The following is a 17,171-nucleotide window of genomic DNA, read 5'->3' on the forward strand; positions in this document are numbered from 1 at the left end:
TAAAAAATTACTCCTCAACTACATAGTACAGGAATGCATGACTATCAAAAGTATGGTATTCACAGCAACGTGTCACATTAGATAGATATTCCTGATAGGCAACATGGAAAGGAAGCAAACAACAAGATTATATTGAACTAGAGGCCCGATGCATGAAACTCATGCCAGAGTAGGCCCTCACAGGCCCAGCTGCCATGGCCCTTGCAGCCCCAGCTTCATCCGGAAGGTCATCCTGAAAGTCGTCCAGATGGTCATTTGGTTAATTTACATATTACACTTTTATCATTATAGATATGCAAAGAGCCGCTAAAGCTCATCAAATTCTACTTCAGCTTAAAACTAATTTATTCATTTATCCAATAAATCTTTAGTTTTGGGCAAAAATCCAGGCACTGAGTTAGCTTGCAGAGAATAAAGAGAGCACCAGGGTTGCCAAAATTGTACAGTTACAACAAAGTAAGATAAGAGCCCAATAAAGATAAGTATGAAATGTGATAACACAAAGGTGAGGTCATAAACTCTAGCGTCAGACTGTCCAAGTTTATGACCACCCTCACTGTTGGTTACTATCAATGTGACCTGGGCCAGGTATTTACCCTCCCTAAGCCTCAGGGTCCTTACCTATAGAACAAAAATATAATAACTCCTACCTCATAATGTTCTTCTGATTATTAGCCTACCTAGTCTTTGTAAAGTACTTACTCACTATGTTTCCCATTTTCTCCTATCATAGGAAATTATATTAATTAGGTTATTATGTAACTCTTCAGTGTTGTTATACAAATACTAAGGGTCCCCTCAGCCCAGCCTGTGCCCTTTAGCAGTCCGGGAGCCCTCGGGGGGGATGTCTGCCAAGGGGTCCTTAGCACTGCCACAGAGAGGCTCCCGCCACTGCTGCTGTACTTGCCAGTCATGAGGCCAGCTTCTGGCTGAGCGGCTCTTCCATTGTGGGAGCTTACCAGGGGACAGGTCCTGCATTGAATGTCTGCCCCCTGGTGGTCAGTGCACATCATAGCAACGAGTCATTCCACTATTTGGTCGATTTGCATAATAGCCTTTTATTATATAAGACTAGAGGTCCAGTGCACAAAAATTTGCACTCAGCCCGGCCTGTGCCCTCTCGTAGTCTGGGACCCCTCGGGAGATAACGACCTGCTGGCTTAGGCCCGCTCCCGGGTGGCAGAGGGCAGGCCAAATCCCTAGGTGCAGCCCTTGTTGGGGCTCAGAGCAGGGCCGATTGGGGAGTTGGGGCGCCGCCCCCTGTCATGCACAGAGCAGGGCGGATTGGGAGGTTGTGATGCCACTCTCAGTCACGCTCAGGGTAGGGCCGATTGGGGGTTTGAGGCACCGCCCCCTGTCACACTCAAGGCAGGGTCGATGGGGAGGTTGCAGTGCCACCACCTGTCACGCACAGAGCAGGGCCAATCAGGGGGTTGGGGCACTGCCCTCTGTCACGCACAGAGCAGGGCCCATTAGGGGGGTTGGGGCTCTGTACCCTGTCACGCACAGAGCAGGGCCCATCAGGGGGTTCGGGAGCTCCCCACTGTCACACACAGAGCAGGGCTGATCAGGTGGTTGAGGAACTCCCCCCTGTCACTCAGAGAGTAGGGCCGATAGAGCAGTTGGGGCACCGCCCCCTGTCACAAACAGAGCAGGGCGGATCAGAGGGTTGGGGCGCTGCCACTGTCATACTCAGGGCAGGGCCAATGGGGAGGTTATGGCTCTACCCCGTCACACACAGAGCAGGGCCAATCAGGGGGTTGGGGCGCCTTCCCCTGTCACGAACAGAGCAAGGCGGATAGGGAGGTTGTGGCCCCGCCCCCTGTCACACACAGAGCTGCAGGGTGATCAGGGGGTTTGGGCACTGACCCCTGTCATGCTGATCCCAGTGCTGGGAGGCATATTACCCTTTTACTATATAGGATAGAGGCCTGGTGCACGGGTGGGGGCCAGCTGGTTTGCCCTGAAGGGTGTCCTGGATCAGGGTGGAGGTCCCCACTGGGGTGCCTGGCCAGCCTGTGTGAGGGGATGATGGCTATTTGCAGCTGGTCACACCCCCTTCAGGGTGGGGGTCCCCACTGGGGTGCCTGGCCAGTCTGGGTGAGGGGCTGAGGGCTGTTTTCAGGCTGGCGGGTGACTGAAGCTCCCAACCGCTCCTTTTTTTCTTTTTCTTTTTTATTCTAGGCCAGCTTTAGCTTTGAGGCTTGGCTCCAGCTCTTAGGCCTCCGCTGCTGAAAGCAGGTTTCTGGCCTTTTTTTACCTTCTGTATTTGAAACAATGTTGCGATCCTGCTGGCTGAAGCCCGGCGACTAAAGCAGGTTTCTGGGGTTTTGTTTAGCTTCTATATTTGTAACATAGTTGCTTAGAGTTGCAGCTCAGAGGCCAGCAGCAGCAGGCGGGGAACGTTGGAGTCCTCCATCACTGAAGCAAGCAAGCCTCATGTTAGTTTCAAGCAGCCTGGCTACCGGCCACCATCTTGGCTGGCAGTTAATTTTCATTTTGCCCTAATTAGCCAATGGGAAGGGTAGCGGTTGTACGCTAATTACCATGTTTCTCTTTTATTAGATAGGACTAGAGGCCTGGTGCACAATTTGTGCATTTGGGGGGGAAGGAGGTCCCTCAGCCCGGCCTGTGCCCTCTCACAGTCTGGGACCCCTCGGGACATAACGACCTGCTGGCTTAGGCCCGCTCCCGGGTGGCAGAGGGCAGGCCAAATCCCTAGGTGCAGCCCCTGGTCGGGCTCAGAGCAGGGCTGATTGGGGAGTTGGGGCGCCGCCACCTGTCATGCACAGGGCAGGGCGGATCAGGAGGTTGCGATGCCACCCTCAGTCACACTCAGGGTAGGGCCGATTGGGGGGTTGAGGTACCGCCCCCTGTCATACTCAAGGCAGGGTCGATGGGGAGGTTGCGGTGCCACTCCCTGTCACGCACAGAGCAGGGCCAATCAGGCGGTTGGGGTGCTGCACCTTGTCACACACACAGCCGCAGGGCGATCAGGGGGTTGGGGAGCTCCCCTGTATCAGGCACAGAGCAGGGCTGATCAGGGGGTTGGGGCGCCTTCACCTGTCACACTGATCCCAGTGCTGGGAGGCATATTACCCTTTTACTTTATAGGATAGAGGCCTGGTGCATGGGTGGGGGCCAGCTGGTTTGCCCTGAAGGGTGTTCTGGATCAGGGTGGTGGTCCCCACTGGGGTGCCTGGCCAGTCTGGGTGAGGGGCTGAGGACTGTTTTCAGGCTGGGAGTGACTGAAGTTCCCAACCGCTCCTTTTTTTCTTTTTCTTTTTTATTCTGTGCCAGTTTTAGCTCTGAGGCTTGGCTCCAGCTCTTAGGCCTCGACTGCTGAAAGCAGGTGTCTGGTTTGTTTGGGTTCTATAATCGAAACACTGTATCAACTCCAGCTCTGAGATCCCGGCTGGCTGAAAGCAGGTTTCTGGGGTTTTGATTAGCTTCTATATTTGTAACAATGTTTCAAACTGTAAGCTCAGAGGCTGGCAGCAGCAGGCAGGGAACGTTGGATCCTCTGTCACTGAAGCAAGCAAACCCCATGTTCGCTTCAAGCTGCCTGGCTGCCGGCCGCCATCTTGGCTGGCTGTTAATTTGCATATCGCCCTGATTAGCCAATGGGAAGGGTATACTCCATATATATTTTTTCGAAACAATTTATTTTATTTTTTACTTTGTAGTTTACATTCAATATTATTTTTTATCAGTATTAAGTATATAACCTGGTGGTTAAACAATCATATACTTTCCAAAGTGTTCCCCTCAATATTTCCATACATAGTTATTGCAATACTATTGACTATATTCCTATGCTGTACTTTACATCCCCATGACTACTTTGTAATCACCAATTTGTACTTTTCAATTCCTTTACCTCTATCCACCAGTCCCCCAACACTCCTTCACTCTGGCAACCATCAGTCTGCTCTCTCTGTCAATGAGTCTGTTTAAATTTTGTTTGTTCATTTTATTTTGTTCTTTAAATTCCATATATTAGTGAAATCATATCGAATATGTCTTTCTCTGTCTGACCTAATTAACTTAGCATAGTACCCTCTAGGGCAGTTATGGCGAACCTTTTGAGCTTGGCGTGTCAGTATTTTGAAAAACCCTAACTTAACTCTGGTGCCATGTCACATATAGAAATTTTTTGATATTTGCAACCATAGTAAAACAAAGATTTATATTTTTGATATTTATTTTATATATTTAAATGCCATTTAACAAAGAAAAATCAACCAAAAAAATGAGTTTGCATGTCACCTCTGACATAAGTTCGCCATCACTGCCCTAGGTCCATCCATGCTATCGCAAATGGTAAGATCTCTTTTTTTTTCCATATGTATTCGTATTTTTCCCATTTATTAAACAGAAGCTAACATAGTATACTCGTGTACTGCATCTTTTTCCCCCATTTAACAGTGTATTGGAGGTGATACCATGTGGTACATAAAAAGACTTTTTGCCTCTCCACCTCTCCATCCCCTCCTTGCTTAGTAATGGCAAGGACAGAAAGAGCAAAACAATGAGCTAATGCCTAGGTTGTTTCAAATGCTTGGTAGACAGTGTCTACTACCACTTCCCCCAACTAGGGTCTTGATCTCTGAGGTTTTACTTCTAAACAGAAACACACGAATGGATTATGAGAGACATGTATTGCCACATAACTTTTAAATATATTTTTATTGATCTTAGAGAGGAAGGGAGGGGTAGAAACATCAATGATAAGAGAGAATTATCAATTAGCTGCCTCCTGCATACCCCATTCTGAGGACCAAGCCCACCATCTGGGAATCGAACTGCGACCTCCTGGCCCATAGTTCGATGCTCAACTACTAAAGCCTCGCCAGCCGGGCACCACATATTTTATTAGTTTCCACTGACTCTGAAACCAAAAACAGCGGGGAAAACACAGGTGTGCGGTACCAGAAAGCTTTCGCAAACACAGGATGAAGTTAATCCTGTAGATACATAAAACATTTTCTTCTCCTTCATGACTTCATTCTTTGTTTACAGCACAGACTCATCCCAAAATCATCCCCAGACTTTCAGAAAAATGCTAACTAGTGCAGGGCCCCTATTACTGTTTATTTTATTTGCATTTTGGTTTTCTCATGCTATAATTACCATAACATGATGATCCTATTGCCAGGTCAACCAGGATTGGATAATGGACAATGAAACTTGAATAATTCAATTTCCTCTCCTTGTTTTGCCTTCCTCGCCATAAGGCTGCTCTCTCTCGTGTTCTAGCTGATCTTCAGTTTCTCTTGAAATTATAGAATATATTGCTTCCATTTCTACCAGCTACACTTGAAATCTTTCTCCTCCTTTTAGCCAGAACGCTGCTGATCCTTCTCACTCAACCAAGTGTAGACTTAACGAAGCACGTAGACACAGGGAGAATGCATATGACGTGTTTAAAGAATCACAAGTTGTTTGAATCTACTGGGACACAGAGCAAAGCATCGGGAATATCAGGAGATGTGACAGATCAGATAGACGGGGTTTTGTTGTGAAGAATGTGGGAGAGGATGCTAACAGGTTTAGGCTTTATGATCTCTGTGATGGAAAGCTGCTGAGTACTTTTAAGGAAAGTAATGACATGGCTGCGCAGACTGAGGAGATAGTGGAGAGGAGACAACCAGTTGGCAGTTATTGAAAGCCTTAAGAATTGATGAGAACCTAAACTAAGGGAGTAGCAGTAAGAATGGAAATAAAGGAAAGTGGACGTGCCGCATTAGCTGTGGCTGGGGAGGAAAATCATCAGTTAAAATCAACATTGAAATCTGGGAGTGGTGGACAATGGAGAGACTCTGTTTGATGAGATTATGTGCTTGTGGGAACTCCAGGTGGAGATGTCGGTAAGGTACTAAGCCTGGAGTTCTGAAGAGAGGTGAGAATTGCAAACATGCGTTTAGTCATTATCATTATATAGGTGATAGCTGTAACTTTGGGGTTCAATGAGACCATGCAAGGAAAGAGTAGAGTGAGAAGAGGGTGCCCAGAATGAATCTCTGAGAATTATGATGGAGAGGAAGAAATCAGCCAGTGAAGGACACCTACAAGCAGAAACCAGTGCCAAGAGGAAAACCACTTAACACAGAGAGGCTGGCACTGGGAAGGATTCATCCCTTAAAACAGTCTCAAAAGAGAAAGTTTCGCTAACAGTATCGAATGCCTCACAGAGGTCACGTAAAATTATGTCTGTATAGCAAATAAATATGTTTTGTGAATCAGTAATGAACCAAATAATTTTTATTGATTTGAGAGAGAATGGAAGGGAGAGAGAGAAAGAAACATTGATTCATTGTTCCACTTACTTATGCATTCAGTGGTTGATTCTTGAATGTGCCCTGACTGGGGATTGAACCCACAACCTTGGTGCATCAGGATGATGCTCTACCAAACTGAGCTACCGGGCCAGGCAATTCATATTTTTAATATATTAAGTGTATTATTAAAATTGATGCTACCTGTTTATTTTACCTTTATAATGAAGCCACTAGAAAACTGGAAAAGTACATATGTGTTTCACAGAATATTTCCACCAGACAGTTTTGATATAGACTTTAATAGCAAAAGCATTGTTAAGAAAAAATATGGTTACTATATAATGATTAGGGGTACAATTCACGAAGAAGAGCTAGCATAACTAAATCTGTAGTGTATAATAAAATATCCACAGAAAAGGAATAAAATTTGATAGAATTACAGGTACAAATTGATAAATCCAACTATTTTTATGAGAAATTTCAACACCTTTGTCTCAACTATTTATAGAAGTGGCTATCAAAAATTCAACAGTGATGAAGAGTCTAAACAACACGATTAGTGGGGCTGAATTTAATGGCTGGATATAGAATGCTAGGTAGAAGAATAGAAAATACCCAGCCTCCTCCAATTCACAGGGAACATTTATAAAATTTAATCTTGTATTAAGCTATAAAGCAAAAATCAACAAAATTAACGATGAAGTGCCATAAAAATAGGTTTTCTGTTTAAAAATTAATTTAAAAATAATAAACGAATTTTTAAAACACACTTCTAAATAATTCTGGCTCAAGAAAAAAATGTCATCCTGGACATTTGAAAATAAAAGCTAGACCACTGCAGAGGTTTCTGCTTGGGAGCTTGGAGTAACATTTACTGAATTTATCCTCTCACCTCACACAACCAAAGAAATAATAAAACTGATAAAATATATGAAACAGTTTTCAAAACACTGAACATCAGGCAACTTAAAACAGTGAACCTTAAGAGATGGGAATGCAGCGGGGCCATTGATTGTCCCAGTTTGTTGTCTTGAGAGAGTTTCTAGTCTGTGGTGTAGGGAGGGGAGGCCCAAACCGAGGCCATTTGGCTCCCTGAGTTGAAGAGACAAAGCTGAAAGTCCAGGGAGAGAGACCAACGTGGCTAGCATTCGCAGAATCAAGTTCTGGGAAGGAGAGGGATGTACAGAGTACCCTAGAAATCTGCAGAAGGTCTCCAACAAGGATTCTTGAGAGCACTGACCAGCACTTGTATGTGAGGAAACTATAGGAGGGTAGGAAAGGAACCATTGTAATGGTTAATTTTATGTGTCCACTTGACGGGCCACTGGAGTGACCAGCTATTTGGCCGAACATTGTTCTGGATGTGTCTGTGAGGGTGTTTCTGGGTGAGATGAACATTCGAATTGGTAGACTGAGTGAAGCAGATGCCTCTCCCTAATGGCCATGACATCGCATAATCATTTGAAGGCCTGAGTAGAAAAAGGCTGGCCTTCCCCACATAAGGGGGAATTCCTGTCATCGGACTGTCTTTGAAGCTGGGACCTTGGTCTTCTCCTACCTTTGGACTTAAACTTAAACGTGGCCTTTTGTTGGGTTTCCACCTGCCAGCATTCAGATTGGAATTTACACCATCGACCTCCTAATCTCCAGCTTACTGACTACAGGCCTTGAGACTTCTCAGCCTCCATCATCACATGAGCTAATGCTTTATAATAATACAATTATGTAATATCTATACTAATAAAAGGGTAATATGCTAATTAGACCAGACATCCTTCTGGAAAAAGCCAAGGTGGCGGGGGCCGAGGCAGTTAGGGGCAGTCAGGCCAGCAGGGGAGAGCAGTTAGGGTAGTTAGAAGGATCAGGCTGGCAGGCAGAGGCAGTTAGGGGTGATCAGGATCAGGCACACAGGGGTCCCAGATTGGAGAGGGTGCAGGCCGGGCTGAAGAAATCCCCCCCCCCCCCCCGCTGCCATGCACAAATTTCATGCATTGGGCCTCTAGTAATAATATAATTAAGCAATACAATGATAATTATAATTCCTTATAATAATATATATAATATGACATATACCATATATTCTATTGGTTCTGTTATTATATTATTTTGTACACTATATTATTGTATTGCATACAATAATACATATATGCATTCTATTGTTTCTAATTCTCTGGAGAACCCTGACACAATCACCCAAAAAGGATTAAAGGGAATAGTACCTGTTGCTCATTCAGGACTGGGAATAGTGTCTGCTTCCAGCTTCCATAGTAGAAAACCTCATAATTTCTGAGATAAGAGGAAGAGTATTCAAAAGGGTCTTGCCTCAGAAATGGGAAATAATTATCCCTAGACTAAACACAGCTCTGGTCCTGCCCAACAAATTATAAAAGCAGGACTAGAGAGGATCAAACTGTTTCCAAGGAAGTTCCCTGCATCTCAGAATAGATCTCAGAAATTTTTATAGGAAGAGAAAAGTATCCAGCCCACAAAAAGGTAAAATTCATAATGTCTGACACAGCAAAAAATTACCAGGCATGCAAAGAAGCAGGAAAATACAACCAATATTGAAGAAAATAACTCAACTGGAAATGAAATAGAGTTGACACAGATGTTAGAATTAGCAGAAAATCACATTTAAAGAGTTATTTTTACTGTATTCAATATGTTCAAGAATTAAAATAGTATATAACAAAGCTTATAGGATACAGTAATAGTGATGTTATGAGAGTCATTTTAGATATTAATACTTGTACTAGGAAAGACCAGGTGCTAAAAGTTAATGCATCAGAAGAAAGAGATAATACAAATAAGAGCAGAATCAATACTTATAAAAAGAAGATATAAGAAAGAATGTTACCAAACCAACATCAGTTCTTAAAAAAAACAAACAAAAAAAACAAACAAAATGACAAACCTCTGACAAGATTATACTAGGAAAAAAAAAAGAGACACTACAAATAAGGAGTATTATTAATTAAAACAGTTTATAGAAATACTGGAGATGTAAAAATGTCATGAGAACGCTATTATCCCCTGTATGCCAACAATTTGGAAAATTGGACCCAATGTACAAATTCCTGGACAAGAATAACTTCATACTCAAATCCTGGCAGAAGATTCACTTCCAAGCTCACTCACTGAACTAGTTCAGTATTAACTCTTGAAGGGAGGGAGAAGATAAAGGAATAGCAAATTTGACAAAATGATAATAATTGGTGCATCTGGGTGAAGGGTATATGGGTTTTATTGTTATTACTCTCAACTTTTTTAGCTTTACATTTTTAAAATAAAAAGTTGAAGGGAACTACACATGCACATTCCTTAAGTTGTATGATAAGAGACAAAACTAAAAATGCAAGCAAAAGTGATGATTCAGGATGGCAATTGGCTGGGGTTGGGTAGTGGCAGAATGCAATGATGCAAAGAGGATCACACATGGAAGCTTTTGTTATGGACCCAGCTTTAATGTTGGGTGTGGTTTCATGGGTACTTATTATGTTATTACTATAAATTAATAATTATATGAATAAAGATGGCCATAAATGCACCAATTATGAGAGTGTGTCAAGAAACAAGGACAATGTTAATCCACTGCTGTGTTCTTAAGGCATCAGCAACCTACTCCCACAAAAACACTCAATGTATCTTGAGAGGAAAATTCTACTGATGGGAGAAAAGCTGGACCTACAGTTATTTGAGAATGGGCTCTAAATTTTTTTATCCCTTTTATCTGGAACTTACATTGTGTTGTTCCAAGAATAATGGACAACTATTTTAAATGCTCTACTATTGATCAATGATTCAATCTTTTTAAATTACATTCTTATTTCAAGCAAATGATACACTTCTCTTCTTTAAGGAGACATCAATGGGAATGAAATTATCATTAAGTTATATAGTATAAGAGGACTAAATATATAATTCCTATTTACTAAAATTGGTGTTAATAATATTTCCAAAAATTTATCATCTTAATAGAGTGACATTTATTTTATTGCACACTAGAGCCCGGTGCATGAAAATTCATGCACTCGGGGTCCCTTAGCCCGGCCTGCACCCTCTCACAGTCCTGGAGCCCTCAGGGAATGTCTGACCGACAGCTTCTTGGGGAGCAGGCCTAAGCCATAGTCTGGCTTCCCTCTGTGGGAGGCCACCAGGCAGGCTGATCAGGGGATGGCTCCGGTTGGCAAGTGGCTGCCCCTTCCACCCCACCTCCACCCCGATCGCCTCTCTGCCGCCACTGGCCACTGCCACCCCTGATCGAGGTCCCCTCCCTCTGCCTGCTGGCACATGCCTTGACTGGCCTGGTGCTGCCTGCTTGCCAGCCCCGCCCCCTGCTGACTGTTTGTCCCGCTGGTCAGCCAATTTGCATATTATGCTTTTAATATATAGGATAAGTGGAATGTTGCACAGTGGTAGAGAAGCTGGGCTTTGGAGTCAGAAAATCCTGGATTCAAGTCTCCATTCTTCCTCTTACTAGCTGTCTGACACTGGGCTAATTATTCAAGCTCTCTAGATCTCCGTTTCCTCATCTGAAGCTGGATCTTCACAAATAGTATTGCAGCATCTTTAAAGATAGTGTATTTAAAATTGCCCTAACCGGTTTGGCTCAGTGGATAGAGCGTCGGCCTGCGGACTCAAAGGTCCCAGGTTCGATTCTGGTCAAGGGCATGTACCTTGGTTGCGGGCACATCCCCAGTGGGGGGTGTGCAGGAGGCAGCTAATTGATGTTTCTCTCTCATTGATGTTTCTGACTCTCTATCCCTCTCCCTTCCTCTCTGTAAAAAATCAATAAAATATATTTAAATAAAATAAAATAAAATAAAGTGCTTAGCACAGTTCCTGGTGTAACTCTGAATGTTCTACAAGGTAGTAGTAGCTATTATTGCCATACTGAAACATTTACACTGATTTACTTTATCTATTTATCTACACACACACATACACACACAAATAATTTCCTTCATATTGACAGAGTTACACTGTTTATTATCAAAAGCTTAAATAAAACAAATACACAAAGTTCAGGAAACGGGGGGAATGTAAACATTTAATCTCCTTAACATTCTCTTCATTTCTCATTAGATGATCTGTAAAGCTCCATCAACTCTAATATATTATTATTCTATGAATGCTATGATTATTGCCTTTGCAAGTGTTTAGAAGTTATTTTAACAAGTTAAGGTAATTGAGAATTATTCTGACTAAAGGTTGAATATATGATGATCTTTGCATTGTGAAGGCTTGAAAGTGTTAAGTCAAATGGAAATATCTTAAAATTGTAGGTAAAAATGTTAGCCACAGTATATTTTCTCTTTGGTATGTGGATATTGTGAAGACAACATAAAACTAGTTGGATGATAATGTTTTTAAATTGACCACGCATCCCATCAATGAGAACAATTCTGTGTTAATTTCCTATTATTGTAATTCATGCTTTTCTAACCCTACAATCACAGTGTATGTGTCTGGATGTGTGGTATTTGATTAAAGGAAATATCAAAATTACCTATTTAACCATTTCCCTCCTAGATATCTAGGCTGCCTCTAAATTTTTATTACCAAAAATGTTGTAATAATTCTTTTCAAGTGTATGACTTTTATTCATATAGAATTATTTCCTTGGGATAAAATAATGTTAGAGGGTATATTAAATGTTAAAAAACAACCAATATGGGCATTATAGCTCTTTATTGCTGTGTTGCTTTTCAAAAGAATGTATGTGTGCGTATAAAATATAGCAATATACATATACAACATAGCAATGTATATTTTAGAATATTAACTGTAAATAAGTATACCATAGATAAGCTTTTTTCAACTTACATTATCTAACCAAGCGTACACACCAGAATTAACTTTTACCAATATTTCTTTCTTTTTCTTTTTCTTCTTGTACTTTAATCAATGAGAGACTTGGATGTAATATTCAAGTGAAAAGAAAAGTTTCCATTCAAGGCCATAATAAGACATTGATTGTTGTAAAAAGGCTAAATGTCAACTAGTTTTCTGGCCTTGCCAATTCAGCTTTATTGACTTATAAAAATGTACTAACTGATCTAGAGCTACATTTCACTAAATGTACTTGTCATACCTTTCTTAGCCCTGGAATAATTGAATTGTGTTTGCAATTAGTACAAAATATAAACAAGAAAAAAAATACTTGGCTTGATACTTGGATAATAGCAGCTTCATCAATTTTACCAATTTGTCTCTACTACCCTCTAGTGGAATCATAGTCATAGTATCCTTACCTCATTGCCTCCAGAGCGTTCTCTCTCTCTCTCTCTCTCTCTCTCTCTCTCTCTCTCTCTCACACACACACACACACACAAGTACATGTAGATTTATAAATATCAGCTTTACAGAGTTGGTCCCAGCCTTAGGTATCATGAACTCCTGCAGGAAATGACCTTTTAACTGGCATTATTGCTTCTCTCTCTTCCCACATTTCTGCCAGATTAATCTGTTTAAAGGGAGAACACAATCCTATCACTCTCCTGCTCAATCAAACAAAAAAACCTTTAGTTGTTCTCATTGGACTGTTTGAAGTGCTGCTAGTAAACCTCCCCACAGTGACTTCCAAAACTCTTCACAGTATGAATCCAATTCTCCTTCCCACCCTTCTAGCCCTTAACTCCCTCTTCTGGCTCTAACCTCCAGCCCCATTTACTCCTGGATGTTCTCCAAACCTGCCCTGTTTCTCCTCTTTCTATCGAGAATGCCACCCACATAGTCATCCCCATCCCACCAAATTCCTTCTTCCATTTCTATTTGCCAAATTATATTCATATTCCAAGAATTACTTCAAATGCACCATTCGTTGAGCTTTACCAAGCTCCCTTGTAAGTCCCACGTAAGCCTGTGCCTCTCTGGCACTGCTGTTCCCTTTGCTGTTCCCTACCCAGGCTCCTCTCCTTCAGTTCCCATTTACACTGACACCAGCATTTCTACATGGCCCAGCACAAGGATCTTGTCATTGGTGAAGCCTTATCTGGCTCCTCCAGAGTCCTTCCCCGCTGTTCTGTGACTCCCCAGCAATTCACTCAGGTCTCTGTTCCAGTGCCTAGCACCAGACAGAGCTCTTTTTGTGAGGGATAGAAAGTGATCAACATGATTGGGAACAATCAAACAAATGAAGTGCCTACTGCGGGCTGGGCATTGATCTAAGTACACGTTACATGGATTACCTCATTTTATACTCAACATGACACAACTAGGTACTATTATTGAATACATGAAGCACAGAGAAACAAAGGGACTTGCCCAAAGCCACAGACAAGGGCAGGAGGCAGGATTTAAAAGGCTTTGGGCCCAGGCAGTCTCCCTGCCACCTCTGTGCCCACCACTCTTTCACTTCACAGAAGCACATTGTTATTAGTTTCTGGCATCACTCCCCAGGGTATTTGATGTACAGTAGTCGTCCCTTACTTGCAGGGGATATGTTCCAAGACTTCCAGCAGATGCCTGAAACCTCGAACAGTACTGAAACTTTATAGATATACTGTTTTTACACATAGATACCTATGATAAAGTATAATGTCTTGTTCATCTTAGCTAAGCACTTACCGCACACTATGGCCATAACTTTTGCAGTTTGAGGTGCGACAGCAAAACTAGCCCGAATTTCCTTTTCCTACCTCCCTAGATCTTAGCAACCTCAGCATACTGTTTTTTTCTTTCCTGATAAAGTCCAGAACTTCCACATTTTCACTAAAGGAAACACTCTATGTCTTCTCCTTGGCCCATGTCCAAATCGCCAGCATCACTACTCTTGGGCATTGGGCCATTATTAGGTAAAATAATAGTTACCTGAACACAAGCACTGTGATACGGTGACAGTTGATCTGATAAGCAAGATGGTTACTGAATGACCAACTGGGCGTGGGGAGCGTCTACTCCCTGGACATGCGGACAAAGGGACGATTCTCGTCTGTGTGGGACCGCGCGAGATTTCATCACACTGCTCAGAATGGCGTGTGTTTTAAAACTTATGAATTGTTTATTTCTGGAAATTTCCATTTAATATTTTTGGACCATGGCAGACTGTAGGTAACTGAAACCATGGGAAGCAAAATGACTAATAAGGAGGGGACCACTATGGTTACAAGCAACTGTTTCTCAGACATTTGTATCTGAAAAAAATAGTTGCATTAGTCCATTGGGCTGCCATAGCAAAATAGCACAGACTGGGTGGCTTAAACAACAGAAATTCATTTCCTCCCAGTCCTGGAGGCTAGAAGTGCCAGTATGGTTGAGTCTGATGAGAGCTCTCTTCCTGGCTTACAGATGGAGCCCTCTTGCTGTGTCTTCACATAATTGAGCTCTCTGATGTCTTTTCGTATAAAAGGACTAATTCCATAATAAGGACTTCAACTTCATGGTCTTATTTCATCCTAATCATCTCCCCAAGACCTCTACCTCTAAATAGCATCACATTAGGATTTGGAGCTTCGATGTATTAATTTCTTGGGGGAAGGGGGAATATAATTCAGTCCACAGCAATACTTATGTCTAAAAACAAAACAAAAACTTTGTGTTCAGTCCCAACTGATCTGTCCTTTCCCTTCTAAATGGAGTTTACCGAAATATAAATGTGAAAATTTTCCTCCATTGTTTGTTCAAATGTCACTCCCTCTGTTTGAATTAGTTAGTAATCTCCTCCTCTATGTTCTCATATCACCTTATAGCATTTTACGACATAAGTGCAGAAGAGAATTCTAAGTAACCACTGTGTTTTCCCACCCCACGCCTATAACAGGAATTGTAACTGATTCATTTTCCTGTCTATAAAAAACAGCATTGCACTTTAGAGACACTGAATTCAAGGGCCCAAAGTGTAAGAAACGGTAGCATGAATTTACAATAGCATGAATGTACAATAAACCCCGAAACTTCAAAAACAAAGATAACTGAGTTAAATTTAAAAATCTAGCATCACAGCTGTGGAAGCTTGTGTCTTCTTTATGTTGAATGTAAAGCGGATATAATGAATTACTGCCTGCTTTTAGATGATAGAAATTAAATTTGTGGCTTAGGCCTCCCAGAGAGAAAGATATATAAAGTTAGTACCTTAACCTAGCAGGGAACAGACTTCTTTCCTAGAGCATTTCTCTGGGGTAGTGGGGTTTTATTTAAAATGCGAATTTGGGATTTTAAAAGTAAGTTTTAAAAGTTATTAGTTTCAGACAGATTTTCCAAACTCCTTCCTCCACTATGAGTACTCTACCTCTGTCACCTCTGAACATAAAATTTGTGCCACATATGGGGGTCAGATGACAGATGCTACTCATTGTGTGAAAATGCATTAAACACTAAAATGCATGTGATATACTAGTTTTATTCCTTATCCTAATCTGGGTCATTTAATACATATTAGTAAGAGGTCATGCTAATCAGTCTTTGTTCTGCAAAGAGAAATCCTTACTAGGGGACTCTTATTATCTGCAGTTCTATTTTACTGTTTTATTTTCTTCAGAATTTAAGAATGGTGTCCAAGTGAAGAAATCTCTCTTAAAGATATGGAAGAGTGCCATGAAAGAAAGAGTTTTTGATACCGGGTTATATAAAGTATAATTTAGATCTCTTTTGTCTTCCCTTATAGAATTGTGATTTATTTTTCTTTTAAACGACATTTAAAATACTGATGTGCAAATATTTTAAAATGTAAAAAACATAAAATGTTGCTCCTAATTTTTAAATAAGTAAAATTTTTAAATAAATAAAAAATATAATAAAAAGTGAGGTAAAAACAAAGCATGGTTATATATAACATATATATTCTTTACATTGTCTTTGAGTTTTCCATTACCTTATGTATTTTTTTATTGAATTTATCGGGGTGATATTAGTTCACAAAACCATATAGGTTTCAAATGCACAACTCAATAAACATTATCTGTACACTGCATAGTGTGTGCCCATAGCCACAAGCAATATTCTAATTAAAACAAAAATTTCTATTTTGATAAGTATTGGTTATTGACATCTTATATATGTGTTGGGGGGGGGGGAGAAGTTAGGTCAGTAGAATTATGTTAAATTTCATAATATACTTTTAGTCGCCTAAAATTATTTTTAATATGATAAATATGTTTACCTAAATTGTCTGAACTGGTTTAGATAATTCACTATTAAACTAATTTAAAGAAACTTTTTATCTAGTTACCCTAGGTTAAAATGATCTGTCATTTGTACATATTTAAGCTGCTTTAAAACCAATAACATATAATCATTCATTCCCTATCTGTAGTAATTTCATTAGAGGTTTTTAGAGAATGTTATTATCTATATGGTATAAATGGGGGTAAAATATCTCTTTGGCTCTTCCCCTCTCCCCCAACAGAATATCTTAAGGTTGGTTTGTTCTGTTTTTGTTAATCCTCACCCAAGGATATTTTTAAAAATATATTTGTATTGATTTCAGAGAGGAAGGGAGAGGGAGAGGGAGAGTCTCTTTCCATCCTCATTTCCCTGGCCTTTGCCCACCTCCACCTAACCTCTCCCCTCCTTCCCCCCTGGCTATCATCACACTGTCGTTTGTGTCTATGTATTATGTATATAGGGGTTTTTTTAAATTCCATTATCTTCCTTTGGCCCAGCCTGAAAGTCATCTATTTAGAAAAACATCAATATACAGGAGGCTTTAAGGATTAAAAGTGAAAGGAATGGAATCTGGATGCAAGTGCAGTATCACTTTTGCGATGAGCTATTTGTGTATACTAAGTTTTAATTGTGCTAATATTGGCAGGTGAAAAAACCAACAAACAGAAAGAACAGTTTCTGGTGCCTAGAAACAGGGGGACGATGCTCCCACGGGAAGAAAGACAGAGCTTGCGCGCAGACTCACTTGGCGCCCGCCCTGCTGTTTTTTCTGCAGCCGCCGTTTTC

This window comes from Myotis myotis, unplaced genomic scaffold (assembly GCF_014108235.1).
Source record: "Myotis myotis isolate mMyoMyo1 unplaced genomic scaffold, mMyoMyo1.p scaffold_m19_p_15, whole genome shotgun sequence".
In the NCBI taxonomy this organism is placed as follows: domain Eukaryota; kingdom Metazoa; phylum Chordata; class Mammalia; order Chiroptera; family Vespertilionidae; genus Myotis; species Myotis myotis.